This window comes from Ornithorhynchus anatinus, chromosome X5 (genome assembly GCF_004115215.2).
Source record: "Ornithorhynchus anatinus isolate Pmale09 chromosome X5, mOrnAna1.pri.v4, whole genome shotgun sequence".
NCBI classification, from domain to species: domain Eukaryota; kingdom Metazoa; phylum Chordata; class Mammalia; order Monotremata; family Ornithorhynchidae; genus Ornithorhynchus; species Ornithorhynchus anatinus.
In genome coordinates this window covers 27,089,107-27,116,687 of record NC_041753.1, presented here as the reverse complement: position 1 = coordinate 27,116,687, position 27,581 = coordinate 27,089,107, and the positions used below count along the sequence as shown (strand labels likewise).

The 27,581-nt window shown below is 41.3% G+C and overlaps 1 non-coding gene and 1 pseudogene across 1 annotated transcript; both read right to left on the bottom strand.

Moving 5' to 3' along the window:
* Nucleotides 1–14,812: 14,812 nt before the first annotated feature.
* Nucleotides 14,813–14,950, bottom strand: LOC114808338. Its single transcript, XR_003756184.1, has one exon. It is a non-coding gene; the product is annotated as a small nucleolar RNA SNORA7 (small nucleolar RNA).
* A 3,104-nt stretch (nucleotides 14,951–18,054) lies between these two features.
* LOC100082216 lies at nucleotides 18,055–22,649 on the bottom strand (annotated as a pseudogene).
* Between the last annotated feature and the right edge of the window lie 4,932 nt (nucleotides 22,650–27,581).

Here is a 27,581-nt window from a genome sequence, read left to right as displayed (position 1 = left end):
GAGATTAAATCTATGCAAACAATCCCTACCATTTCAGATATGATTGACTGAGACTGAATGAGCTGATTGTTTTTTTGTTGAAGGGAACGCTTATTCAAAACCTTCTTTTACCCAGACCCCTGAAATTGAACTGAAGTTAGTAGCTTGTCAAATTTTTGCCACCCTTTCAGGGTTAAATCACTGCAAGGATCTTCCAGGCAGTTATTATTTCATTGTCCCTGCCCACCTGGCTGCTCTGAGCCTTTCACATTCCTGTAGTAGTCTTCGGAAACAAAGTTTCTGCTGATAATTCAAAGATTTCAGTTCTGGCTTCTAATCTCTGAGCCTTTGTAGTGTGGTTTTCTGCTGCTGTCGGCATGATGTCTTTTGCCATCCAGGAGGCTAAGTGTTCTGTGGCAGTAAGTGATGAACAAGTAATTTCCCCAATTTCATAAGCAGGAGGGTGGAAACTATTTCTGTTTCAAAAGATGGCTATAATAAATAATGAGTTTCATGCCAATAAATCCTCCTTACATCCTGCAGAGTAAAGTGGAACTATCTTAATGGTGGGGAATAGGGTGCAATTTGGTTGACACAGTTTTGATTTGATTACCTTGCATTTTCCCTAGATTCCCAGAGCCCAGGACAGTGAAAAAATTGTCTCCGTGGTTAGCACACCCTGCAGCTGTGCATAGAACGCCATGGCAACCCTGCTCTATTGAATCTCTTCCTACTCTTGGGGCAAATGAGCTCCTCATTAGGGATCAAATGATAGGCATAGATAGGGTATTTTTACATGGGAGGCCTCTTTAAATGATGCCAGAAATCCAGGGAAGCAGTTAGCATACCACAGGCCACAGGCTCAGTTTTAGGCCTATGACAAAACCTTAAGACTGTGGATGGGGTGGATTACCCAACCAGAAGCCTCTGAATTGAGTCTTTAGGCCAGAGAGCAACTTGACTGGGTGGTAGAGTACCGTCCAAAATGAACCTTTGGGATGGATTATCAAGGGTTTCAATTAACTGTGCTATTTTGGTTCCTCATTCCCATGGATAATTGAGAATTGACTGAATATGAGAAAAGGAAAGGGGAAAAAATAGGCTTTGGGAAAGGACATATGTGGTAATAGATTTGGGGTCTGAATTTTCTTTAGACTTATTCTCTTCTGCCAACAGCTTTTAGAAAAAAATGATTTGGAATTATAATGATAATGTTGGTATTTAAGTGCTTACTATGTGCCAAGCACTGTTCTAAGCGACAGGGTAGATACAAGGTAATCAAGTTGTCCCATGTGGGCTCACAGTCTTCATCCCCATTTTACAGATGTAGTAACTGAGGCACAGAGCTAAGTGACTTGCCCAAGGTCACACAGCTGACAAGTGGCAAAGCCAGGATTAGAACCACTGACCTCTGACTCCCAAGCCTGTGCTCTTTCCACTAGTCTTTCCTTTGGATGGATGGGAGTACTGTGTAAGCAGGTTTATATTTCTCAAATAATCCAAGTTTCATTACAGGAGGAAAAGCTAAAGACTTTGCAGAAATATCTCAAATAAATCAGCCCTCAGATTTCATAGGTTGCTAATGGGTTTAGTGCAAATGCTTCTTATGAGGAGAGTCTGGGGAAGATCTTGTCAATTTTCCCTTGGTTAGTATAAAAATCCTTGCCAGGCCAAATGCATTCAGAGGTAAATAAATTAAAGGATCTGACCAAGCCTCACAGTAAAACTACAAAAATCTTTGGAAAAAAATTCAAAATTCTGATGGAACATGTCTGAGAGAGACTTTCTGAACACAGTGATTACCAGCAAGTAATTAATATTCACTTGAAGAAGGGATGCAAGAAGGAACTAAGACTTAAACCATAAAACCCAGGAATAAATCACAAACCCTTGTTTTTCTGGCCTATCTTCCCCCAAGTACTGATTAGGTGATGAAGACGTTTCTTACCATGCCTAAAAAAAGTCCTAAGTGCTTAGTAGAGTGCTCTGCACCCAGTAAGCGCTCAATAAATATGACTGAATGAATGAATGGTTGCAGAGCAGTCACAATAGAAGGAACCCACAAGAGGCAAAGGAGGATTTTAAGCCTGTGCAGCACTAATAAAGACAACAATAATAATAATAATAATAATAATGATTGTGGTATTTGTTAAGCATTTACTACATGCCAAGCCCTGTACTAGGAGCTGAGGTAGATACAAGATAATCAGATTGGACACACTCCCTGTCCCATACAGGACTCACATTCTAAGTAGGAAGGAAAAAAGTTATTGAATCCCCATTTTACAGAGGAGGAAACTGAGGCACAGAGAGGTTAAGTGACTTGCCCAAAGTCACACAGCAGGCAAGTAGTAGAGCCAGGATTAGGACCCAGGTTTCCTGACTCCCAGACCCATGCTCTTTCTACTAAGCCGTACTGCTTCTCTTTTATATAGGCTTGGGCCCACCCTAATGTGGGTGTAACTCTACTTGCTTCACTGAAGGCAAACTCCTAGCAAGCATCAAAGCCTGCTGGGAAATCATTCATTCATTCATTCATTCATTCATTCATTCAACTATGTGCAGAGCACTGTACTAAGCGCTTGGAATGTACAATTCGGCAACAGATAGAGGCAATCCCTGCCCAATGACAGGCTCACAGTCTAAACAGGAAATGTAGAGTCTCAGCCCTTTTGCCTTTGGAAAATATAGTTTCACCTTTCCTTCCCTACAATTTTCTTGACCACCTCCAACAGGAAGTCTGATTAGATGTTTTGAAGCAGCATGGCCTATTGAAAGAGCATGGGCCTGAAAGTTAGAGGACCTAGGTTATAATCCCAGCTATACCACTTGCCTGTTGTATGGCCTTGGGAAAATCACTTAACTTCTCTGTGCCTCAGTTACCTCATCTTTAAATGAGGATTAAATCCTCCTCCCTCCAGTTTAGACTGTGAACCCCACGTGGGGCAGGGACTGTGTCCAACATGATAAACTTGTGTGAACCCAATGTTTAGAACAGTGCTTGACAAATAGTAAGTGACTTAACAAATGCTATTTTAAAAAAAATCACACAGCTCTCACTATAGATTGACCGCAATATAGCACTGTTTAGCATTTCTTCCATTTAGACACTGGATAATCTCATTGCCATTATCAATGAATCTTTTGTTTGGGCTTTAAATGAATTGGGCATATCACAAATAAGAGTCAAAAATAAATGGGTAAATTCATTACCACTGGGCTTCTCAGTGAGGGTCTAAATCTAATAGCAGAGAACAGGTTAGGAGAGGATTCAACAGTCTTGTGGTTGATATGTGGTTGCTTTAGAGGATTGAAGACAATCCTCCAAATGCCTTATTTTCTATTATACCACTCAAACTGTAGAGGCCGATATTTAGTTCTGAAAGTGTTTCTGCTGAATTTCCAATATTTGCTAGAGTTTTATCAGGTTAAAAGGTCAGTAATGAAAACCCACTAACCTTGACAATATATTACCACATCCACATTGCAAGAAATTATGGCATATGACATAATGTAGAAGAAGAATTTTGTTGAGGAAATAATCTGTTTTGGGCCCAAACCTTCCCAGGGCAAAACAAATCTTTGGCATCAAACCAAGATCTTTATAGGATAGCCCTCTGCAGAGGATATTTTTGCCATCAGGCGTACTACAGTCTCACCTATCTGCTTGATTGACCACACCTACCGTAGCTCTCAAATTGGTCCAGTGGAAAGAACATTCATTCAATAAATCGATTTATTGAGTGCTTACTGTGTACTTGGAAAGTACAATTCGGCAACAAATAGAGACAATTCCTACCCAACGGCGGGCTCACAGTCTAGAAATCACTGCTCTGGGAATCAGGAGATCTGAGTTCTATCGGTGGTTAATAATAATAATAATAATAATGTTGGTATTTGTTAAGCGCTTACTATGTGCCGAGCACTGTTCTAAGCGCTGGGGTAGATACAGGGTAATCGGGTTGTCCCACGTGAGGTTCACAGTTAATCCCCATTTTACAGATGAGGTAACTGAGGCACAGAGAAGTTAAGTGACTTGCCCACAGTCACACAGCTGACAAGTGGCAGAGCCGATTCGAACTCATGACCTCTGACTCCCAAACCCGTGCTCTTTCCACTGAGCCACGCTGTACCTGCCTATCTTGGGCAAAGGTCATACATACACTCTCCAATGCCCTGCACCCTGGGCCCCCAGGGAGAACAAGACTGGCAGAAATGAAAGTGTGCAAGTCCTCAATTCACGTTCTTGGTACTGAAGTCTCAAATCACTGCTCTGGGAACCAGTAGATTTGAGTTCTATCGGTGGTTCTGCTTGTATCTGCCTATCTTGGGCTAAGGTCATACATACACTCTCCAAAACCGAGTTTGTCTGTCATTCCATCTTTGTCGCTGTACTTCGATCGCATCTATCTCACCTCTGACCCCACGCCCATGTCCTCTCTGGCCTGGAATTCCCTCCTCTTCCATATATTTGCACTTGGATCTGTGACTTTTGGGCACTTGATATTCATCCCACCCTCATCAACCCCACAACACTTGTGTACATACCTTTAAATTATATATTATGAATCATTTATTGATATTAATGCCTGCCTCCCCCCTAAACTGTGAGTTTGTTCGTGGGCGGGGTTTGTGTCTGTCAACTCTATTGTACTGTATTCTCCCAAGGCCTAAGTACAGTGCTTTGCACATAGTAAGCACTCAATAAATACCATTGATTAATCGATTGATGAATTGATATATGGCAGACCACCAGTCTCCCCACCTTCAAAGCCTTATGAAAATCACATCTCCTCCTAGATGTCTTCCCTCACTAAGTCCACTCTTCCCCTACCCTGTCTCCTTTCTGTTACCTGTGCACTTGGATCAATACCCTGGAAGTGCCTGATATTCGCCTCACCCTCAGCCCCACAGTACTTATGCAGACACCCATAATTTATTTTAATGTCTCTCTCCCCCTCTAGACTTGTAAACTCCATGTAGGGAGGGAACATACCTGCCAATTCTATTGTATTGTATTCCCCCAAGTGTGGAATACAGTGCTATGCACACACTGAGTGTTAAATACTATTGCTTGATTGATTCAAGTACTACTGTATATATTTCCTTATAAAGGAAGATGAACAAGCAGGCAAACTCCAGGACCAATCAGGGGCACACCCTTAAATATCACCCACAGGGTGTAAATCTTGTCTGTATGGCTTCATGGCCATGTACATATCCAGAAATTATGTGCAGATCTGTAATTTATTCATAGTAATGTGTTATGTACCTATCTGTAATTTATTTATTTATTTATATCAATACCTGTCTCCCCCTCTAGACTGTAAACTCCTTGTAGGCAGGGAATGTGTGTTGTATTGTTCTCTCCCAAGCAATTAGTACAGTGCTCTGCACAACAGTAAGTGCTCAATAAATATGACTGATTGATCGATTCAAGCATATGACTTTTAACTGTTTTGAAATATTTCAATGAAATCAACTCCCCAACCTCTGTCTAATTGGAAACGGTGCTGTCTTAAAGGCTGGTGGATACCAGATTTCATTTCCTCAGGTGGACATTTGTGTTGCCATAGGGATTCAGCCACTAAGATATGCAAGAGACCAAAGTGAAACTTACTCATGCCTGATCCACTAACAAATACTTATTCAATAAAGAAGATGCATTATTTCTGAGTGTGAGGGAGAATGAATCTAAATCCCAATTACATTTTTCTGATGAAACAAATATGAAAAATTTGCCAAACCTGCCTCTAATAAATTCAATTGTAGCTGTGTTTTAATTATGGATATTGCATTTAGAACAGAGAAGAATAAATCTGTAGATAGTGCATGCGGGTAACTGATTATTTTTTAAGTCTCTCGGTAGAGAAAGTGTCCTTTATTTCCTCTTTGCTTTCATTAACTTTCACTGCCTGCACCTTCTTCCAAAAATGCAACCTCATTTTGATCTGGGCTCACCAAACCTTTCACTGGAATTTGGCATAGCGGTATACCTTGAGAGTGGGATCTTAGGGGTAAAATGAATATCTTTGTTGTTGAATGGAGAAGAGGGGTCCCCTCCTTCGCTGCCTAAAACTAAACACATTTCAAAATGATTTCCCTTCATCTCCTCCCCATTCTACCTATCCCACCAAGTCAGGGACATTTTATGATGTGAAGGCTTATCTGACAGCTGCTTCCAGGGGTGAGGGATTTAAGCAACAGTTACCCCATTAATGGGAAAATCTTCTCAGGAAATATATTCTGTCATATGATACCACTTCAGAAGGGGAGTTCCTCTCAGCCATGCAAAAATGCATAAGGGTCATTTCCAGTGGTGCCACAGGGGTCTCTGAGACAGGCACTGACTTTGGCAGAAAAAAAACTAAAAAAAGGAAAAAAATGATTTCAATTTGTAATCTCTGAATAAAGGCCCTAAAATGATGTGAGGCTTTTAACTTGTGGTAGACAGGCACTGCATTAATAAAGATGAGCCTCACCTAAACCCTGGTGCTTGGGCCTAGATTTTATCTAAAGGTCATGTTCCCTTTGCATTCTTCAGAGAGTAATATAACATAACTCAGTAGTGAAGGAATGTTTTAAATGCTGCTTTATAGAAATATGGGGGCACAACTACAGGCGTTTATCCTTACATAAAAGGAAAAGAAAAAAGACATTTTGTATCAAATTCATTGTAATTTGTATGGAATGGCAATTCTCCAGGGTGCATACTACTATATAAGATTTGGGCCAGGGGTGGGGGTATTCTTTCTGACCCTTCTCCCTTTCCCAACTGAAACAGATTAATATTTGTGGCTCCATTCTGGGCTGCCACACAGTATTTCTGCCCATGTTTAGGGGGTAGAGGAAGGGAGGAATGATGGGAGGCCTATGGTTGGCAGGCTACATTGGTTGGCAGACTACATCCTGCTCTAGTGATTCTGAAAAATTGTTTTTGAAGGCCTCAGAAACCAGCATTAAGTACTCCATGGTAGCATGCTAGACAGGATGAGTAGAAAGTTCATTTCATTCATGTTACTCTTCGAGGGAGAGAAGCTGATTAAATTAGCTGGTGCTAATCCTGGCTCTGAGTCTTGTCTGCTGTGTAACCTTGGGCAAGTCACTTCACTTCTCTTGGCTTCAGTTACCTGATTTATAAAATGGGAATAAGACTGTGACCCCCACGTGGGACAGGGACTATGTCCAACCTCATTAGTTTGTATCTATGACACGTAGTAAGTGCTTAACAAATATCGATATCATTATTATTATTAAAATGTGTGTGAATCAGGCCATTTTTCATTCTCATTTCTGAGGCTGGTCTAAAGTGTTGTCCATCCTTTTTACACACCTTTCAGGCTCAGGTTTGCCCTGAGGTCTCCCTTTAATCCACTGAGACCATACCCTTCAAGGTGAGGCCTAATAATGATAATCATGGCATTTGTTTATAGCTTACGATGTGGCAACCACTGTACTAAGCTCTAGGGTAGATATGAGACAATCAGGTCAGACACAGTCCCTTTCCCACATGGAGTTCACAGTCTAAGTAGGAGCGAGAATGGGGATTTCATCCCCATTTTACAGAGGAGGAAACTGAGGCATGGAGAGGATAAGTGACTTGTCTGGGGTCATACAGCAGACAAGGGGCCAAGCTGGGATTAGAACCCAGGTTCTCTGACTCTCTGGCCCGTGCTCTTTCCAGTAGATCATGCTGCTTCTCATAGCCAAGTCCATTTAGCGACTTGGTCACCTTTTACAATTCACTTTTTGGGAGATCTCATCTCATCTGGTTTTAACTACTGTTAGACAGTAAGGTCAAAAGCCTGGCAGCCCTCCAGAATCATTTGTATCATTCTGGGAGGAATCTGAATCCTCTGTCATTAATGGGAAACCTCATCCCTGGGGTTGGAGCTGAGTTTTGATTATTTGTAATTTTAGGCTTTATATAGATTTAACTTGAACATGGATTTAATTTTAGGCGTTAACTACATGGAAGAGAGGTAGCACAGTCTAGTGGATAGAGCTTGGGAAGCAGCGTGGCTCAGTGGAAAGAGCACGGGCTTTGGAGTCAGAGGTCATGGGTTCGAATCCCGGCTCGGCCACTTGTCAGCTGTGTGACTTTGGGCAAGTCACTTAACTTCTCGGTGCCTCAGTTACCTCATCTGTAAAATGGGGATTAAGACTGTGAGCCCCACGTGGGACAATCTGATTCCCCTGTGTCTACCCCAGCGCTTAGAACAGTGCTCGGCACCTAGTAAGCGCTTAACAAATACCAACATTATTATTATTATTATTAGCTTGGGTCTGGGAGTAAATAAGGCCTGGGTTCTAATCCCAGCTCTTCCATTTGTCTGCTGTGTGACCTCGCAAATCACTTGGCCTCTCTGTGCCTCAATTACCTCATCTGCAAAATGGGGATTAATTGTGAGCCCTATATGGGACATGGACTGTGTCCAACCTAATCAGCTTGTATCTAACTCAGCATTTAGTAAAGTGTCTGGCACAGAGTAAGCACTTGACAAATACCATTTTTTTAAAAAGGGATTATTTCCATGTGTAGTCCCATGCTCAGTCATTAAGAGGAGGGGAACATAGAATGAAGGAGCTTAGGCTGAAGTAAGGCTTCTGGTGCATAGTATTTCCCTGATACTCCAAGAGCCATTCGAATGCTTGGTGACTTGACTGGGACACATTCTATCAATGTTGAAAGAGATCTCAATATTTTCTCAATAATAATAATAATAATAAAAAGAATAACAATAAAAGTTGCATTTGTTAAACCCTTACTATGTGACAAATACAGAATAATCAAAATGCAAAACAGTTCTTGTCCTACCTGGAGCTCACAGTCTAAGGATGAGGGACAACAGGTATTGAATCCCCATTCTACGGATGAGAAAACTGAGCACAGAGAAGTGAAGTTCATTCATCATTCATTCATTCAATGGGATTTATTGAGCACTTACTGTGTGCAGAACCCTGTACTAAACGCTTGGAAAGTACAATTTGGCAAGAGATACAGATAATCCCTACCCAACAACGGGCTCACAGTCTAGAAGGGGGAGACAGACAACAAAACAAAACAAGTAGACAGGCATCAATAGCATCAAAATAAGTAAATAGAATTATTGCTTTATATACACATCATTAATAAAATAAATAGAATTCTTTCCCAAGGTCACAGAACACTCAAGTGTAGGAGTCAGTATTAAAACCCAGGTCTCCCGGTTCCCATTCTTGTGCTCTTTCCACTAGGCAATGCTGTTTCTCAATCTTCTCTTGGAACGACAATTCAGATTAAGCTACTAGGACACCATTTCCTTGTTTTCAGCTACTAGGACACCATTTCCTTGTTTTTTATCTTACATTTCCTGTCAGATACTAAATAAATTTTCCACACCCTTGAGCCCTTTTGAATCACAGTGTTAATAAAGCAATAATTTTAGATGCTCAGAAATAAGCACATATCCCAAACTGACCTTAATTTATATTTGTGAGCGAGTTTTCCATGGATTTCAAAACTACTGTTGTAACAGTACAGGTTTCCTAAGCAGTCTCCTCTGCCCTGTGTGGATTGTTATATTGCTCGTTAGATTACCCATTTCAGGCCAGTTATGCGGGTCTGATGACTTCACAATATTTTTCTCAGCTTGGATCGAGTGCGTTTCTGGTAATTCAACTGCCTTATGGGGATGGTTAGACTATTTTTCTGTTGTAAAATATGTTTCTCTGTTTCTGAAGTCACCAAAGTGCCCTGTGCTAATTCTATTTTTTGGCAGAGAAAGTTAATTGATGTTCACTCATGGCTTGCAGAGTCCGTTGTCTTTAAACTCATACACTTGAAAGTTAGCTGATTCTTGTTCTGAAAACAAATGGGCCAATCCCTCCGAAGGGCATTATTAGTGAAAAAGGCACCCAGTGGCTACTCCTGCTTTCTTTTCCTTGACTCTTTCTTGACCTTCTCATAGTGAACTGCATTCAGGATCAGTGTGGCCCCAGGCAGCTACATAGCTGGAATTTCCTTTACCATTGCTTAACTGACACAGCCTGGCGTAACTCTCCAAGTAGCAGCTGCACAGCAGTCCTTCAGTTTGCTTGTTTATTTAGCTGCTTATTGGGTCAATGTTCTTTGCAGAATTGTTTCTTTTGCAGCCAGAAATATTATGCTACCTGCTCCAACTGCCACACAATATCCTCAGCCTCCAGCAAAAATTACCAACGGAATGAACTCAGTGATTTTTCATTTATTTTCCAATAGATGCTTACAGTCTCTGGCTTGCTTTTCCAGTGGTTTTCTTCTGTCAATTTTCCTAAGATAGTGTTTAATAACAGTGCCCTTACCCCAGAGTTCTTTTTCTCTTTTACTGCATGGATTTCTTCCCCGTTTGGGATATGACAGAAAAATGATCTTCAATGGGCAATCATATAGTAATAACAATTGGAGCCAATGAAGAGTTTACCTACAAGAAATACTTAAAATTACTGTTGACATGAGATCTTTCTGGTTAAGAAGGTAGATGGAAAAGATAGGGTATTTCATTCATTCATTCAGTCATATTTATTGAGGGCTTACTGTGTGCATAGCACTGTACTAAGCACTTGGGAGAGTATAGTATAACAGTGAATTCATTCCCTGCCTATAACGAGAGACATGCACTTTGAGGGGGCATGACTGAAGATTACAAATTGTGCAGGGTGGTTATGGAATTATTGTTCACCCAATTACAGGATGAGGGAGCACCCATTGGAGCTTGAGGGTAGAAGTTTCAAAATAAATAAACAAAAAAAAGCAAATGCTTTCTAACCCGAGGAATTCATCATCACAGAATGGTGTGCAGGCAGAAAAAGTCAGTGGATTTCATGATGGTTTTGAAAATGAAAGGTTTTGAGGATGGATGTGGAGCCCATACTGGTCTATACAAGGAAAATTAGAAGCTTTAACTTTATGAAATTGAAATTGGGGCCACTTTTTTGAATGGCTTTGAATGAAGTGCTTACTATGTGTCAAGTACAGCTCTAAGCGCTGGGGTAGATACAAGTTAATCAGGATGGATACAGTCCCTGTCCCATATGGGGCTCACTGTCAAGTAGGACAGAGAACAAGTATTGAATCCTCATTTTGCATTTGAGGAAACTGAGGCACAGAGAAGTTATGTGACTTGCCCAAGGTCACTCACAGCAGGAAAGTGGCAGAGCTGAGATTATACACTAGGCCAAGCTACTTCCTGGTATTCAGCCACTTGGCTGAATAACACCAAACTAGGATTATAACTACTGACCACCCCATGTTCAGTGCAAACAAATTAAGATGCATGATTAAAAACTCCAGGGTCAGGACCTAATTGAGAGCTCTGTGAATCAAACAATGGTATTCATTGAATGCTTACCCTGTGCAGAGTACGGTACTAAGAACTTGGGAGAGTACAATACAGCCGCGTTGGTAGACATGTTCCCTTTTTATAAGGAGCTTCCAGTCTAGAGGAGGAGATGGATATTAATATAAATAAATTAAGGATAGGTACATAAGTGCTGTGAAGGGCTATAATCATGACTCATCCAGATTCCCAAACCAGATGATAACCAGTCAGTCAATCTATTTATTGAGTGCTTACTGTGTGCAGAGCACTGTACTAAGCACTCAGGAGAGTACAATATAACAATAAACAGACACATTCCCTGCCCATAACAAGCTTACAACCTAAATGGGGAGACAGACATTAATATAAATGAATGAATTACAGATATGTATATAAGTGCTGTGGGGCTGGGAGGGGGGATGAAGAAAGGGAGTAAGCAAGGGTGACACAGAAGGAAGTGGGAGAAGAGGAAGGGAGTGCTTAATCAGGGAAGGCCTCTTGGAAGATACTGTACCTTCAGTAAGGCTTTGAAAGGCGGGGAGAGTAATTGTCTGTCAGATATGAGGAGGGAGGGCATGCCAGGCCAGAGGCAGGATGTGGACGAGAGGTCGGCAGCAAAAGAGATGAGATCGAAGTACAGTGAGAAGGTTGGCATTAGAGGAGTGAAGTGTGAAGCCTGGGTTATAGTAGAAGGATACAGAAATGAGATGGGAGGGGGCAAGGTGATCAAGTGCTTCAGAGTCAGTGATGAGTACTTTCTTTTTGATGTGGAGGTGGATTTATTCAATCATTCAATCATATTGAGCACTTACTGTGTTCAGACCACTGTACTAAGCCCTTGAAAAGTACAATTCAGCAATAAAGAGAGACAAACCCTGCCCACAACAGGCTTACCATCTAGAAGATGGGCAACCACCAGAGGTTCTTGAGGAGTGGGGAAACATGTCCTAAACATTTTTATAGAAAAATGATCTGGGCAGCAGAGTGAAGTATGGACTGGAGTGGGGAGAGACAGGAGGCTGGGAGGTCAGCAAGGAGGCTGATAGAGTAATTAAGGCATGATAGGATAAGTGATTGGATTAATATGGTTTCAGTTTGGATGAAGAGGAAAAGGCAGATTTGGGCATAGTTGTGAAGGCCTAACTGACAAGATTTAGAATGAGAGAGAGAAGTCAAAATTAACACCAAGGTTACGGAGCCTGCGAGACAGAAAGAATGGTGGTGCCATCTACGGTGATGGGAAAGTCAAGGGGAGGACAGGGCTTGAGTCTGAAGAAAAGTTCTGTTTTAGACTTAAGTTTGAAGTGATGGGAGGACATTCAAGTAGAGATGTCTTGAAAGCAAGAGGAAATGCGAGACTGCAGAGAGGGAGAGAGATCAAAGAAAGGATTTAATCAGTACTACAATTTGGAAAGAATAACAACAGGAAAATACCAAAGCTGAGGTTTACAGGATGAATTTAAAGCCACTGAGGTTCAGAGCTACAGGGACCAAGTTCGATGATCTGATTACCAAAAACGATGTTTCTGTTTTGCCACATGAAGGCCTGAAAACTTCACCTGGGGTAGTGCCCGGATAAAATAATTTAGCCTAAAAATAACACCAAGTTATCTCACACAAGCTTCTTTTTTTCCCCCCGAGTTGTTGGTGAAACAGAGATAAATATGTTACCATGTGGGATTCTTGTGGTGGGAACTCAGAACAGACAGGAACGCACAACCAAGAACCAAGGAAGCACCAAATACATTTTCTCTCCATGTTCTCCATCAGGTTTGGGACTTTTTTGCACTATAGACAACATCTTTCATGCCTCAGTAGTTTCTGGGAAATGCCCCTTTGAACCAAAGAGTTTGTGGTCCATGCTTCCTTCCCTACAATTCTTCAGCCAAGTTGGCTTTAAAGCATTTTAATTCAGTCAATAGTGCATATTTAGTGTACATTTAATGCCTACAGTGTGCAGAGCATTGTACTAAATATTTAGGAGAGTTGCGGAATATAAGATGGGGAAGTGCAGCATGGCTCAGTGGAAAGAACATGGACTTGGAAGTCAGAGGTCATGGGTTTGAATCCTGGCTCTGCCACTTGTCAGCTGTGTGACTTTGGGTAAGTCACTTAACTTCTCTGTGCCTCAGTTACCTCACCTGTAAAATGAGGATTAAGACTGTGAGCCTCACGTGGAACAATCTGATTACCCTGTATCTATTCCAGCGCTTAGAACAATGCTCTGCACATAGTAAGCGCTTAACAAATACCACCATTATTATTAGTATTAAGTGAAAAATGAATTGAGGGAGGTCTCTCACAAGGAGACTAGACTATAAGCTCATTTTGGACAGGGGAAGTGACTACCAACTCTGCTATTCCAAGTATTTAGTACAGTGTTCTGCACACAGTAAGAGCTTAATGAATACAATTGATTGATTGTGAGTGACTTAAAACCAATAATCAGGTGTTCCTGTATGATGTGGAGAGGAATGGCCAAAATGATATCCTGATCACCTTGGTTCTGATCTTCTGATCACCCTTCTTCACTCCTCAAAAATAGTCATTCCCCTACTGAGAAGAGTCATTTGACCCACTACTCTTTTTACAGTACAAACAGCCCTTGATTGAAAACATTTCAGCTTTTAAGCATTTATCACACTTCTAAATTTATACCTCTTTCAGGTTCACACAATTGCTTCTCAACATCTCTTCCTTTCTTTGAACTTCTCTTTCTATTAGTGTCAATTATTGTTTAAAACACATTTGCTTTCTTTAAACTGATGCAAGACTTCATAATCACCAAATTGTAGCTGGTGGTAGAGAGGCCAACATTTTTCTATGCAGTGATGTCTTGGATTATCTAAGTGTCAGAAAATGATGGCAGTTTCCTTGGGTTGTATATGTCATGGGGCGGCTTTAATCTGGTGTGTATTAATGTAGCTATATTTATCTATAACTGAATATACAATTATGGGTTATTTGGGGGAAAATAGAGTAGTATATGACCATGGTTCAGGAATGAATCTTGCAATTATAAAATCATTCCTATGATTGTAATCAAAAGTATTTATTGAACACCTACCGTACGGCAGAGCACTGTACTAAGTACTTGAAAAAGTACACTAGAATTAGTCAGCATGATCCCTGCCCTCAAGGGTCTTACAATCTAGTAGAAGGGATAAACACTAAAATAAATAACATATAAAATGAACTAACAGAGTACAAAAATAATGTACATAAATGTTAGGGGAAAAAGGAAAGTGTGAGTACCCAATTGTTGTTGTTGTTGTCTTATGCCGTCGAGTCGTTTCCGACCCATGGCGATGTCATAGACACATCTCTTCCAGAACACCCCACCTCCACCTGCAATCATTCTGGTAGTGTATCCATAGAGTTTTCTTGGCAAAAATACGGAAGTGGTTTACCATTGCCTCCTTCTGCATAGTAAACCTGAGTCTCCGTCCTCAACTCTCTCCCGTGCCGCTGCTGCCCAGCACAGGTGAGATTTTACTTGTAGCAGATGGCCTACCACTCGCTAGCCACTGCCCAAGCAAGGAATGGAATGGGTAGCCCTCTGCATGACTCTCCCTCTCGTAGCCGAGACTGGTAGACTACTGGAAACTCTCCAGATGCGACCCTGAGAGGTGAATACCCAATTAGGTGAGTGGAAATGCTGAAGTAGCATTAGTGAGGGATTTAAAGTGAGAATACTGGAAATTAAGAAGTGAAGTCACTGAGTGTTTACTGTGTGCAGTGACCTCATCTGTAAAATGGGGATTGAGACTGTGAGCCCCACGTGGGACAGGGACTGTGTCCCACCTGATCTGTTTGTATCCACCCCAGCGCTTAGTACAGTGCCTGGCACATAGTTAAGTGCTTAACAAATACTGTAATTATTATTATTGTCATTATTATTCTTGCACCTTACTAAGTTCTTGGGAGAGTGCAATACAATAGAGTTGGTAGGCATGATCCTTCCCCACAAGGAGCTTACAGTCGATTAGACTGTAAGCCCGTCAAACGGCAGGGACTGTCTCTATCTGTTGCCGACTTGTTCATCCCAAGCGCTTAGTACAGTGCTCTGCACATAGTAAGCGCTCAATAAATACTATTGAATGAATGGAGAGGCAGACATTAAAATGAATTACAAATGGGAGAACTGGCAAAGAAAAAGGAAACGTACATAAGCTCTGTGGGGGTGGAGTAAATATCAAAGTGATTAAGGGGTACAGACCGAAGTGAGAGACGAGACACAAGGGAGGTCAAATAAGGGAAATGAGGGCTTAGTCAAGGAAGGCCTCCTGGAAGAGATACAATAAATGAGGGCTTAGTCAAGGAAGGCCTCCTGGAAGAGATAGGTCTGTAGTAGGGCTCTGAAAGTGGGGAAGGCAGTGGTCTGTCGGATACGAGGGGGAGTTCCAGACTTGGGAGGACTTGGGCAAGGAGTAAGCAGCAAGACAGACAGGTAGGTGAGAGGAGAGATGAGAGCAGATCACATGGATTAGGTGAGTTTGAAAGAATGAAGCAGGTGAGTGGGGTGTAATAGGAGAGGAATGAGGATAAGTAGAGGGGAGAGAGCTGATTGAGTGCCTTAAAGCCAGTGGTCAGGAATCTCTACTTAATGCGGAGAGGAATGGGTAACCATTGGAACACAGTCCTGGGAGTCAGAAGGACCTGGGTTCTAATCCCCCTCGGCCCCTTGTCTGCTGTGTGATCTTGGGCAAGTCACTTTACTTCGCTGTGTCTCATTTACCTCATCTGTAAAATGGGGATTGAGTCTGTGAGCCCTATGTGAGACAGGGACTGTGTCCAACCTGATTAACTTGTACCTACCTCAGCATTTAGTACAGTGCCTGGGACATAGTAAGCACTTAGATACCATAAAAATATCATGGCAGCAAAATGAAGTATGGACTGGAGAGAGGAGAGAGTGGGTTAGGGGAGGCTGATGCAGTAGTGAATTCAGGATATGATGAGCACCTGGACTAACATGGTGGCTGTTCAGATAGAGGGGAATGTGTGAATTCTGAAAATGTTTTGGAGGAAGAACCAGTAGGATTTGGAGATAGACTGAATAAAGGGGTTAAAAGATAGGGAGAAGTCACAGATAATGCTAAGGTAAGGTCTTGAGGAATGGGGAGAATCCTGGTGTTAACTGTCAAGGGAAAATTAGGGTGGAAGAGAGGATTTGGGAGGGAAGATGAGTTCAGTTTTGGTAATACTGATTAACAGTTTTAGGATATATTAGTAGATGAGAAGTCCATATGAGATACTACAGGGAATATTAAAGTTGTAGAGAAAAAGTTAGGTTTCTCAGATGATACATTCAAAATCATGAAAATGGATATTCGAGAGGCCAGACATCACATGGTCCTTCTAAGCATCCTGGTGACCTTGTTGAAAAAAGAACGCTAGGCTGGATGGATTAGTCTCTAATCTGTCTCAGTAAAGAACTTGCTAATGCTCTTGTATTCTAGAGATCAAATCCCAGCATGGTTGACATGTCTTAGTCTCATCTTGATGTGTGTTCATCTGTGTACATTTTTACCTTGGATATGGGTATGATCTGATATGTACTTAGGTATTGATGCTGTTCAGACTTAGTCTTTTTCATCTCCTTAAAGGCCAAGACACCTCCCCCCCCCGCTACCCCCCCCCCCCGATAATTCTTAGAATTGTGAAATGCAGTAGGGTCTCAACGAATATTTACTGCTTGTAAGTCCTTACATGAAGTAGATCTAATTTTCTCCTTTCTCTCTGAGGAAATGTAGTCAGCTCTCCCAATACCCTATGTATCCTCATATTTCTGGTTTTAAGTCTAAAATTTTTTCCCTCTTTTTTAAAGTTCTCCTCAGGTACAATTTATCATTAAATTTTAAAAAATTTATTATGTGCCCACCTAGGCATGACACAAAATCTATCATGACAAACTTTTCTCTTTTGTGTTCCTGCTTTTAATGAGCTGTATATATAGCTACATGAGACCTTTTTACTATTTAAAGGTCCTGGAACTGTTGACTTCCATTCTGAGTTTATTTGGGAAATTGGTGAAGCAGGGGAAGGGGATGATGGAATTCCTCAAAGTTGTTCGTGGTGACTGTTCATGGTGAGTAATCAGTCAAGCTATATATTGAGTGCTCATTGGCTGGAGAGCTCAGAGATTTGTCTTTTTTGGGTTTCTTTGTGTTTTTCATCTTTCCTTATGTGCTATCACCAAATTCCCCTGTCTCCCACATCATTTAATTGGAGCAACTTATTGTGGGCCAGAGACCATATCTAATTCTCACCTGTGTATTTTCTTTTCCAGAAATTAGTGCACTGTTTTGCACACAGGAGGTACTAAATTAATGCTATTATCATTATTACTACTAATATTACTACTACTAGGGAATGTTAATCAGAAACAAAACACATGTTCCATGCATTTAATCAAGGATCTTACCATTGTTTTAAAAATAGTATTTGTTAAGTACTTACTATGTGCCAGGCACTGTACTAAGCACTGGGGTAGAAAAAAGCTAATCGGGTCAGACACCATCCCTGTCCCATGTTGGGCTCACAGTCTTAATCCCCATTTTACAAATGAGGCAACTGAGGCACAGAAAAGTTAAATGACTTGCCCAAGGTCACACAGAAGAGTAAGGTTAGAACCACAGGTTCAAAGGTGGAAGGTTAAAATTCCAAAGGGTAGTGCTGGGAGTCCACAGGGCTTTTCTTTCCTTCTTTATCTTCCTCTTCTCCCACCTCTTCCTCATCTTATCCTGTCCAGGTTTTGTGCTGGCAAGAGGTCTCCCCCTCCACACAGGAAGGCCTGCAGCCACTCCTCCTGATGGTGGAAAATACCAATCCTCCACCACGTCCTCAAACCGTTCCAGCATTAATTCACACTGCTAGTTGAGGTGTGTCACCTCCACACCGGGCTTGTCCCGCAGTTCAGGGAGAATTCCCAGATCCACCTTCACTTCACCCACTGCTGCACCAGATTCTTCAGTGTGGTCATGGTCTCACTTTGGCCCTTGGCATAATAATAATAATGACAAAAATAATAACAGTAATAATTGTTAAAGTGCTTACTATGTATCAAACACTCTTCTAAGCAACTGGGGTAGATACAAGCTAATCAGGTTGGACACAGTTCCTGTCCCACAAGGGGCTCAGAGTCTTAAACCCCATTTTACAGCTGAGGTAACTGAGGCACAGATAAGTGAAGTGACTTGCCCAAGGCAACACAGCAGACACGTGGCAGAGCTGGGATTAGACCCCAGATCCTCCTGACTCACAGGCCTGCAAGTGTAAGCTGCCCTTGAACTCAACATGGATCCAGAATTCCAGGATCACGTCCTAAGGTGCTCCAAGGCTTACTCCACGCGAGTCTCCGACATGTCGTAGGGAATTTGGCCTTTCCTGCTCCCAGTGTCCAGCACATGACCCAACTCCAGGACTAGTGGGGACCCGCTGATCTGTCCCAGCTCCCCCTGCAGCTTTGAGCTCAGGTACTTGAGCACTTTACGGTTGCTGGCAGGCAGTCTTCATCCCAAGAGCTTAATACAGTGCTTTGTACCAAGTAAGTGCTCAAAAAATATGATTGAATGAGTCCTCTTTCTGTGACCTCGAAGGTGGCCAGGGTGTTAGTCATGGTATTTACTGAAAATGTACTCTGTGCAGCAGCCCTGTGGCTGCTCCCTGTGCTCTGCTACCTAGCTCGAGTCTAGAGTCATGGTTCTAGAGTCACTCCTTTGATTAAGTCATTCCAACTGTACCTTTTTGTGGAGATAAACCTCTCTGTACCCTAGATCCTTGGAGATCCCCCTGGTGTTGCTCTTCAAGACCACCATCTGGGCTAAATCAACATAAGAATCCCAAGAAAGATTGGCAAAAATGGAGGTGTTACTCCTCCTGGAAGGAGGCTATCTGCAATGTCTTCTCTTGGACTGGATTTTCTTTACTCTCACACTTACTCCCACAATCTGGTCTGATAATGAGACAGTGCTAATGTCAATTGCTCTTTGAGATGGCTGAATGGCATCTGCTGAAAAGGCAATGTGATCATGAAAGGAAAGCTAATCCCTACCAGGTATACACGGTTTGAGTAGTTCTGAATAATGATCTTGCAATATGGAGAGAAAGTGGAGACTGTAAGTTCCCTATGGACAGGGAACATATCTACCAACTGTTATACTGCATTCTCCCCAGCATTTATTACAGTGCTCTGCACACAGTAATCACTCAATAAATATGATTGATTGATTACTAAGCAGATCTCAGTAGTAGCATGGGTGAAAAAGATAATGAAGGACAGCCAATAGCAGAGTATAAATTGATCCAAACAGGTGCTAGAAGAGCCAGAGCCTGGGAGTCAGGAGGCATGGGTTCTAATTCTGTCATTTGCCTTCTGTGTGACCTTGGACAAGTCACTTAACTTCTCAGTGCCTAAGTTTCCTCATCTGTAAATGGAAACTAAATACCTGTTCTCCGTCCTTATTACACTCCAAACTGCAATTTGAATAGGGACTGTTCCTGATCTGAATGTATTACATGTTATGTAATCAGAACTTAAATACTATTATCATTATTATTATCATTCAATATTCTGTACATAAGACACAGGTAAGTCATGAAACGGATCAGGTTCTGTGTTCACCTACCTAATCATGTGCTGTTCATTTCACTGTTCTGGTGAAAAAGTTTTAAAAATTCTGCTCACCTAGAAATTCCAATAAGCTATTGTTATTCTACATTAGTTGTCCCCTTTTTTAATGATTAGCAAAGCTTCATATTTACTTCCTCCTTGAGCTAGAAGCCTGTAACCTTGGTGTCACCCTCAATTCACTTATCTTTTCAGCTCTCCCAATTATTTAACTACTAAATAGTCTGGGTTCTTTTGCCACAGCATTTCCCTGATCCTCCCCTCCCTCTCCACCCTGGTCCTAACTCTTGCCATATAATGGCTAGACTATTGTATCTACTTCCTCATTGATCTCCCTGTTTCTGGCTTCTCCCCACTTCAGTCCCTACTACAAACTGCTGCCTGGATCATCTTCTGAAGCATCATTTGGTCATTCATTCATTCAATCGTACCTATTGAGCGTTTACTATGTGCAGAGCACTGTACTAAGCTCTTGGAAAGTACAGTTCGGCAACAGATAGAGATAATCCCTTGATACACTTCTCCACTCTTCAGAAATACCTAGTGACCACTCTTCTCAAACTCACCTAATTGTACTTTGTTTTCAACTCATCCTTTTAATGTCTTCCTCATGATGCTTCCATCAGCTTGAAACATCCTTCCAAAATCCACCCGAACACAACTCTCCCCATCTTTAAACACTCCTAAAATTCTAGCCCCGCCCAGAAATCTTCCCTGAGTAATTCTCAACATTCTAGTCACATCAGCCCAACATAAACCTTATCATTAATCTATTTCATTCCTATCAGCACTTACCTCCAGCACTCATGTACCCATGTATGTGTTATTTACATATTCATTTGCTTATTAAATTATCTATTCAGCTATTTTCATGCTACCTGCTGTTATATACGTGTTCTTCCTCCTACTTCCACTAATTGCAAATAATTTTGTCTATCTGTCTGCCCCATTAAATTGTAAACTCCTGGAGGGCAGCAATCTTCTGTTGTACTGTCCAAAGTGCATAGCACAGTGCTTGACTCTCAGCACATACTTAATCAAGAATTCAAGGATTATCTTTCACATCTAGTTCAGCAAAAAGTTACCTTGTGATCATTATTATTATCAAGTGTCATCGAGTCGTTTCCAATTAGTAGCGACTCTATGGATATATTTTCCCCAGAATAGGCCGTCTTCTGCTGCACCTTGTGATAGCATACCAGAAATATGAAATAAATTTTCCATTATCTATCCTAAAATGAAATGTGCTCCAATCATTCTATTCAAGTCCATCCAACGATTTCAAAGGGAGGGAAAGTGGGAGGGGAGGTATTTAAGCCAAGGTAAACTTTGTAGCATTATTTTGAAGTGAGAGAACACTGTAAATAGTCAGCATTAAAATTCAACAGTGCCATCCTAAAAGAGTATTAAAAGAAGACCATTACATTAGGGGGATTGCAATATCCGAGGAAAATGATTTCATAAACTCATCTTGGGTGGTGCTGTTTCATTTATCTTTTTTGGTATCACAATCTTCTTGATGCCTCTGTGAGAGAATCAACCTATTTCTGATTGCTGCATATCGCCTCGACCTGTCTTCTGTTGCTGTTTCTCTACTGCCTGCTGATAATGCCACGTTGCATGAGGTTTAGCATCATCCTGCCTTTAAAGAATTTCTACTGCCTGTTCAGTTTACCCTAGAGCTGCTGTTTGGATATCTTGCTGTCATCCACTCCCCTCACATACCCTGTCCAGAGAAGAAATAACGTGATGAGCATTGCTCTGTTGCTGAGTTACTTGCCTACATGCCATATCTCTTTTTTATTGGCAGGCTTTGGGGTGTGACCTGAATTCAAGTGCTCAAGTGTTTGCTGACTCAAACAAATAATAAAAATTAGAACTGACCAGAGCTCATCTGTCCTATTTGGATTCCCATAAATGCACCTCGTGCACCTTTTATCTCTGCTTAGTGATGCTGGGCCTCCATAGCAAATCATATCAGTATATCAGCAGAACATAATGTCATATCAGCCTCTCTAATCCGCAGTTACAAGTCTGTAAAATGAATAGCTCTTGCTCACTGTAAAAGGGGGTTTAATTGATCTAAAGAAATCTCTTTCATTCTACACACTAACGCCTACCAAAAAAAAATAAAATAAAAAGCACACCCCACCAGACAATGAATTTTATTGAAATAGAAAAATAGATGAGGCAAGACTGCCAAATTATTTATCTTTCATTAAAAGAGAAAATCACACATAATTATCTCTGCTGTGTGAGCATGTTTGTTAAATGCTGGCAATGAGCTCAGCAACAGTCATCATTTAAAAAAAATAAATTTCCTTTTAGTAAACGTGAATATAAATGACATTGTTGAGTCAATGTCAGAGAAGGGAACTGGTAGCAAGGAGGGTATTCTCCCTAATATACTGAAAATGTCCTGACCATTGGTGGCAATGGTAAAACATTGATTCTTCCCAACCAGATTTCCCCATCAATTTTAAAGTCAAGGTTTTGTTGTCTATCCTTGGAGCGAAATCACTGAGCGTTTACAATATGGAGCTTTGAAGCACACGCATAAACAAATCCCAGTTGAGCCGCATTTTCACTGTGGAGGCTTACAATCCGGTGCCTGGAAACGAAGCAGAAATGTAACGCTTTGTGGTTTCATTCAGACGTTGCTGCAAGATTAAATAGCGGGTGCTGGAGAAAAATCCCATCTCGGCATTTGCATTTCAAAACCCTGATGGACTTTTTTTTTTTTACACATCTTTGAAAATGAGCAGCATGAGGGTGACTACGTATTTCAACGTCTCAGCTTGTAACTTCAGTCACAAAGATTTGAGTCATTTTAAAATGGGGGCTTCCAGGCTGTTGATGCTTAGGGTTTACATTTCCTTTCCCACTGCCACTTTGTTGGCTGTTTGTTTTATCTCTTGATTTCTCCTTAGCAGCTCTGTTGATGACTGTAGTGATGTCTATCTCCTCAGGGATGGCCTACCCCACCTGAAGCAGCATGGCCTAATGGAAAAAGCACGGGTTTGGGAGTAAAGTATCTGGGATCTAATGCTGGCTCCACCCTTGTCTGCTGTGTGACCTTGGGCTAGTCACTTAACTTCTCTGGGCATGAGTTATCTCAATGGTAAAATGGGGATTTAGTTGTTCTCCCTCCTACTTAGAATATGATCCTCATCTTATATCTACCCCAGCACTTACTACAGTGCTTGGCTCATAATAAGCATTTTGAAAATATCACAGTTATTATTCTGAATTTCTTTTTCTAGCCTTCTGAAGGATCCATCCTGAAATTTCCTCTGTGAATCTTGCTCTTCCTGTTCTTTTGAAAATAGGAGGGACATAGGAGGTATTGTAGAGTGACTCTGGACATACCCTTCAATCACTGGTATTTACTGAGTGTCCACTATGTGCAGAGCACCATATTAGGCACTTGGGAGAAGGAGCATGGCCTAGTGGAAAGAGCACAGGAAGGCAGTCAGGAAACCTGAGTTCTAATTCCAGCTCCGTACCCTGCCTACTTCCCTCTCCAGGCTGCACCTGGAGAGTTTCCAGTACTCTACCAGACTTGACTATGAGAGGCAGAGTCAAGCCGAGGCCTACCCATTCCTCGCTTGGGCAGTGGCTAGTAGTGGAAGGCAGTCTGCTACAAGTGAAAACTCCCCTGCGCTGGGCAGAAGCAGAACGGGAGAGAGTCGAGAGTGGAGACTCAAATTTACTGCAAGGAAGGAGGCAACAGTAAACTACTTCCGGATTTTTACCAAGAAAACTGTATGGATCCACTACCAGAATGATTGCAGATGGAGGTGGGGCATTCAGGGAGAGACGTGTCCATGGTGTCGCTCTGGGTCGGAGATGACTCGATGGCATAAGACAAGACCTTGGGCTAATAACTTACTATCTCTATGCCTCAGGCCCTTCATCTATAAACTGGAGATTCAGTACCTGTTCTCCTTCCCCCTTTGTTTGTGAGTCCCATGTGGGGCAGGGACTGTGTCCGATCTGATTATCCTGCATCAACCCCAGGATTTAGCACAGTGCATGGCACAAAATAAGCTCTGAACAAATATTGTTATTATTATATTTATCATTATCATTCAAGGCTAAACAAATATCCAAATTTAGAATTTGAAACGAGCTGCTTGGAGGGAAAAAGCCTGCACACACATGAGATAAGCAAAAAAACTGACTGTGGGCAAATAGCTGCAAAAAGAAGCTCCAAAATATTTACAGTGGGGGAGAAGAGAAATCCTCCAGGGGGGAAAAATGACAAACTTAAAAATGAACAAATCTTCCAGATATCACATTCTAAACTACATGATGATTTTCTTGACTACGGGAGTGTCGACAATTCATCACACAGTGTGCTAAATCCACTTAAGTCAACCATGGCAGGATAAGGATGGATTTGCATAATAACTTAAGTGTATTTTGGCAGTAGAAGTGTTCAGAAAAAAATAAAAGGAGAGAAAAGTAATTTGGGAGGGGTTATTTGTGTTTAACCTTACTTTGAAAAAAAAGATGGGAGATAGACATTGGTTTAAATCAAGTGAAATCCAAAAAATCCATCCTCTGAACGTAAATGACCTTCCAAATCAATTTCTTAAAGTATCTTCATATTCCCTGGAATGGACTTTTCCCAAATGAATGAATGAAAAATGTTTCAAAGAATATATTGCAACTGAGTCCAATTTCTTTTCACTTTCCTCTGTAATTGCTTTTCTTCACTTGTTCTTAGCCATGAGATAGATTTTAATAAAAACTTTGTTTCTCTCTATCCAGTCAGCCTTATTGACCCTATAATGAACTCATAATTACAGAAGAACAAACCTGTTCTGAAGATTCCGAGCAGCATATATTCTGTGAGGTGGTTGTTGTGAGCTGAACTGTTAATTTTAATTTATGTCTGTTTATCTTTCATAAATTGTGACTTCCTATTCTTTGAGGTTAAATACTTAAACATCTATTAGGGCAAACAATAGACTTTGAAAACTTATGGCTATCTACTTTGAGGTTAAAAGCAGTAGTACTAATGTGTTATTTATGATTTGGTTAGTGTTACTAATACTTCAATACTAATGATAGATTCTTAGAAATTAATTTCTAATGAACAATTCATTTAAATGATAGAAAATGAGGGAAAAAATTGGAGTTCGGACAGTTAGTTTAAAAATCAGTTTAGAAATGATTTGACATTTTTTCCATGGTACTTAAGTGCTTATTATGTGTCAAGCACTCCTCTAAGCATCGGGGTGGACACACACAATTTAATCAGGTTGGACATAGTCCCTGTCCCACATAGGGTTCATGGTCAAGTAGGAGGAGGGCAGGTATTGAATCTCCATATTGTAGTTGAGGAAACTGAGCTACACAATAGACAAATGGTGGAGCTGAGATTAGAACCCAGGTCCTCTGGCTCTGAGGCCTGTGCTTTATCCACTAGGCAACACTGCTTCACTATTGGAGAAATTATTGTTGTATTGTACTTCCTGTTGTATGGTACTTTCTCAAGCGCTTAGTACAGTGTCCTGCACATGGTAAGCTCATTAAGTACGACTGAATGGATGAATGAATTAGAGCCCAAATATTAGTTAATATTCATTAATTTGGTATCAAATATCTTTCTCCAGTGAAATTACAAAGATACTATGATGATTTTTTGCAATGAGAACAGTCAGAAATAAAAGCTGAGTTTTGAGGTTGAAAGCTTGTCACTAAATACTTTCTTGGGTAATAACAAAAGCAGCAAATAAATTGCTTTGCTGAGTGCTGTTTTGGGTATTTTTTTTCAAATATTATGCAGCACGAAAGTCCTTTAAGGAATGTATTCTTAAGTGGTTTGTGTGTAAGGTACTGTGATTGTTCAGTCGAACCTGTAGTGATGAGACAAGGAAGTAGCGCACGAATGGGATGGCTTACAGCTTAATATGGAGCTGAAAACCACATGTGTCTAGTGTTGAAAAATGGAAAATCATGGACCGAGGAGTAGACTGCTGTGGCACATTCTTTGTTCTGCTATCTTTGCATGAAGGAAAAAAAAGCCTATATTGTTGCCATTGTTTCTAATAAGGCAGGGAATGTGTGGCAAAAATATGTGGTAAATGAAGGCACACCTGAAGAGTTCAATCGAAAACCTCTTAAAGTAAGGCTTCACTAACAATGTGTTCTCAACATTCTTGTTAAAGATCAGTATGTGTATCTGCTTTTCAACAGCCCAGCTTCATTTTATTCCATACCCCTTCAGGTCATTGAGGATCGACAGCTGAAACAAGACGAGAATTTGGGCATGGCACCCTCCAAAGTCATAGCTAAATGTGGAAGATCAGTTCTTTACATATTCCTGCTTAAAGGATAGGGACTTTGATATTATTATCTTGTATCTTCCCCAGCATTACCCCAGTGAATGCTTAATTAACACCAAATTATTAATGTCATAATTTCATTAAACACATTATGAAAAGTGCAGTTCTTCAAAGTACTTAATTTTAGTTACAGCCAACTATAGCATGGCCTCATGGAAAGTACACAATCCTGGGAATTCTAATCCAGCCTCTGCCATGTGCCTGCTTGTGTCACCTTGGACAAGTCATTCGATTTCCCTGTATTTTAGTTTCCTCATATGAAAAATGGGGGATTCCATTCCCTCCTACTTAGAATGTAAGCCCCATGTAGGACAGTGAATGAGTTTGACCAAATTATTTTCTATCTACCCCAGCATTCAGTTACAAGCACATGATAAGCACTTAACACATACCATAATTATGATTATTAGACACATCTTTACTAGGAAAAATTCCCCCATTTGCATACTATCTGGGCTCTGTATTCTCCTCTTCCTTCTACTATCCAATTTTTGGACATTTCACTGCTTGTTAACATCCATTCTCAAGCAAGGGCTCCACTTCATTTACTGATTGAACTTACAGTCCTTTAGACTGTAAGCTTGTTGTGGGCAGGGAACGGATCTACCAGGTCTATTATACTGTACTCTTCATAGGACTTTAGACAATTCAATAGTATTTATTGAGTGCTTACTATGTGCAGAGCACTGTACTAAGCGCTTGGAATGAACAAGTCGGTAACAGATAGAGACAGTCCCTGCCGTTTGACGGGCTTACAGTCTAATCGGGGGAGACGGACAGACAAGAACAATGGCAATAAATAGAGACAAGGGGAAGAACATCTCGTAAAAACAATGGCAACTAAATAGAATCAAGGCAATGTACATTTCATTAACAAAATAAATAGGGTAATGGAAATATATACAGTTGAGCGGACGAGTACAGTGCTGAGGGGATGGGAAGGGAGAGGGGGAGGAGCAGAGGGAAAGGGGGAAAAGAGTGTTTAGCTGCGGAGAGGTGAAGGGGGGGTGGTAGAGGGAGTAGAGGGAGAAGAGGAGCTCAGTCTGGGAAGGCCTCTTGGAGGAGGTGAGTTTTAAGTAGGGTTTTGAAGAGGGGAAGAGAATCAGTTTGGCGGAGGTGAGGAGGGAGGGCGTTCCAGGACCGTGGGAGGACGTGGCCCAGGGGTCGACAGCGGGATAGGCGAGACTGAGGGACGGTGAGGAGGTGGGCGGCAGAGGAGCGGAGCGTGTGGGGTGGGCGGTAGAAAGAGAGAAGGGAGGAGAGGTAGGAAGGGGC